A 3385-nucleotide genomic window follows, 5' to 3' on the forward strand; every position below is an offset into this window, starting at 1 on the left:
TTGGAAAATGTTTTCAAGAGGATATGGGTGACCTCTCTAACTCCTGTTTCCACCCAGTGGTGCAAGCTTTGATTACTACTTCTATGGTTGAAGACGGCTTTAGCTCCTTTGGAGATGCATGTTTGCAAATAGTTTACCTAAGAGCAAAGCTTCTGATATCATGGCTATCATGGCCTGTTTTCTAATCAGTAAGTCACTGGAGTGCGGATTATTTTTATAATATTTTTGGGAAATCCACACTTAAAACAGTAGTGCCTGGGCAGGGTGGCACTAGATACGCCTCACGTACTGGACGGGTGACCCGTTGTGGCAGACCAGGCGGATACGGGCTATGGTGGAGCTGCCCCGGTAGAGGCACGGACCCTTGGGTAGGCGGGTGCAGAAGGTCAGCCGGAAGGTGCCCAGGCTGTCGCGGGCATCTTGCCCGTGGCTCAACCCCGAGCTGCAGACGGCTCTCAGCTGGGCCTCGCTGGCGTGGACGAAGGTGTTCTTGCCCTGGCAGCGGATGCTACGCTTCCCCATCATGGTGGTGCAGTACAGCTGGTCGTTCTCAGCCCATGACTTGGGGAAGTCGAGATGTCTCTTCAGGAATTTATCATACTGGGCGTCAGCTGTCGAGAGTGCCAGGCAGGCAGCTGCCAGGCAGAGCAGGGGCAGGAGAGCTGGGCGGGGTGACTTTGGGGCCATGGCAGGGCCGGCCCTGGGTTTGTCTGTAGCAGGGAGAACAGGGCCTGCAGGACGGAGACACCATGGGGAGCTGCTTCTAGAGTGGAGCATCCTGGCACCAAATGCCCCTCCGCCCCCAAAGCTCCACCCCCGCCTATAGTCCTCCCAGTCTTCCCTCTCCCATTATCCCCCCCACTCTGCCCCCAAACTTTGCCCCTCACATTATCCTCCCAATCTGCCTCCTCTCCTTATCTCTCCACTCTGCCTCCAAACTTACGCCCCCCAGAGCCTTGCCTCACCCACCCCACCCCCAAAGTCCCCCACTTCTCTAACCACTAGACCGCACTTCCCTCCAAGAGCCGGGCTAGAGCCCAGAGGCAGAACTTGATGAATAATGGGTGTTGGGGCCATCACACACAACTCAATATGTGTCTTTGGTTTGGGGCAGCAGGAGAACAAAATATGTTAAAACTTTCAACCAGCTGACAAGGTGAAAACAAGTCATGTCAGGTGGAAACCAAACCTGCCACTGCACCCCAAGGGGACAGGTTTGCCTTCCATGTCGGCACTTGGATTAAAGTAGAGGAGGACAAAATTTCCTGAAGGGCTGGAGTCAGGCCTCCCTTTAACCTGTCACCCAGCGGGCTGGGGAGCTAGCGGGTATGTGGGACCCGGGTTCAAGTCCCCCCTCTGCCTCCCGAGGAGGAGGAGTTGAATAGGGGCTCATGGGGGTTAAGGGAAGAGGAGGGTTGGGACACAGAAAAGGGGAATGTTTGGCGTGGGAGTGATAGGGAGACTGGGGGAGCATTGGAGAAGGAGATCCTGTCAGCCACACATTACCCTCCTGTATATGTGCCACTACCAGTGGGGCCCCCAGCCCCTCCCACTGGGGTGTGACCTCCCCCTTCCCTGCCCCCTCATGTGAACCAGATTCTGGGGGGCTTGCTTATCTCAGAGCATCTGAGCCTTTTCTCTACCCCACTGTGTGAGCTAGGATCTGGTGGTCCCTGGCCCCCAGAGGTGTTTGAGGCCTGTCTCCATTCCCTGTCCTCTGTATGTGACCCAGGATCTGGGGGCGGGGAGGGAACTGCACATTTATGGGCATCTGACCCCTCATCTCTGCCCCCTTCATGTGAGCCAGAATCTGGAGGGGGCTTGTCTTTCTGGGGTTCTCCGAGCGCCACTCTATCCCCTATGTGAATCAGGGTCTGGGGCAGACCTGGCCTTCTGCACAATGAGTTTACAACAGGCACGTTCAGCCACACACGTGTTAACAGGGCATAGCTGGGCAGCACTGAAAGCGGCCCTAGTTAAGGTTACATGGGCAGCCTTACTTGTGCGTTTCCCACTTTCCAGACCTTTGAGTTTTGCTCAGCTCAGAGTTCTGCCAGGGGATGACCCACCGCCAAGCACCCTACACTCGACGCTGTGCCGTTTATCAGAGTAAAGGTCAACTCCCTGCTCCAATGGCTAATTACTGAGTCCAAGTAGAACAAATGCAAGAGGAGAGACCCAGAGAGAGATCCAAGTTCAAATCCTTTCTGTTCATCAGGCAGAGACTCCCACATCCCCGATAAGTGACCAAACCTTGGGGCTAAAGGGCCGGTATTTTCTCCTCAGCCATCCTGTACCTCTCATCTTCCTCTGCTTTTGTCAGAATACCCAGCCTCAAAATGAAAAATTCCCACTTGACTCAGAGCTTCTCGCATGGCCATTTCTGCCACATTTTGATCAATCAGGTTCAGCCGACTCAGGAATTTGCAGCTCATTTTGGGTCGACTGAAAGGGCGTTTGTTTGGAGAACAAATGACTATCGGCTGAAAGGTTCTTGGCCAGCTCTGCCCAGGAGTTCTGGCTCACGGCCTCCACCTACTGTGACCCATCAGCCCCAATGAGCCCCCAGAGCTAGGAAGACACCTCAGAACCTGACCCCAGCTGGGTTGCCAACTCACCCTGTCCTGGGGCTCGTCTGGGAGCTGGATCTGGAAAGTGTCTGAGCCTCCTCCCACTCTGGGGCCCTTATATGGAGCCCAAGGGCGGGAGACACACAATGAGCAACTCAGCAAACACAGCTGGGGAGCAGAGACTCCCAATCAATGGCCATAAAAGTAGGCACCGGGTTGGTAAATATTTGCTGTCAAGTGTTGAAGATATGCCCATGCCCCTCAATCCCAACTCACAGCTCCCTGCTATCCCAGCCCTACCCCCAAAACAGCTTTAGCAGCACCCCTCAGTCCTGAACCACACCCCCTCCCATTCCTCCACACCCTCCCTCTACCCCCCATTCAACCCAGCAGCCACAATGCCCATCTCTAACACACCTGTGACACCCATCACCATGGTCTCTGGTTGCTGTGTTCTGTCCCCATCCCCACCCCTTTCTCTGCAGGTGGCTTTTATACTATAGGGTCTCTGCTGCCAGGATTGTCCCTGGCACTGGGTTTGTCCAGCACCGAGCACATGGGACCCAGTCATGATGGGGGACGCTGGGATACAGCAAGGCAATGAAATCTCTCCCCCCTTGGACAGGGAGCCACCTGCCATACCCTGTTAATCTCCTACGAATTGGTTAAGGGGGATTTTGGGAACCCCTAGGGGCTGCCATTGTACAGGGCACTGCACAGTCACAGAGGAAGAAACAACCCCTGCCCAGCAGAGCTTCCAGTGCACATAGAGAGAAAGGTTGGGAGGGGAAACTGAGGCACAGGCAGCAAAGCAT

The 3385-nt window shown here is 55.1% G+C and overlaps 1 pseudogene; it reads right to left on the minus strand.

The window, feature by feature from the left end:
* Window positions 1-270: 270 nt before the first annotated feature.
* On the minus strand, window positions 271-687 carry LOC144273419 (ribonuclease pseudogene; annotated as a pseudogene).
* Window positions 688-3385: the final 2698 nt, after the last annotated feature.

Source organism: Eretmochelys imbricata, chromosome 13 (genome assembly GCF_965152235.1).
Source record: "Eretmochelys imbricata isolate rEreImb1 chromosome 13, rEreImb1.hap1, whole genome shotgun sequence".
NCBI classification, from domain to species: Eukaryota; Metazoa; Chordata; order Testudines; family Cheloniidae; genus Eretmochelys; species Eretmochelys imbricata.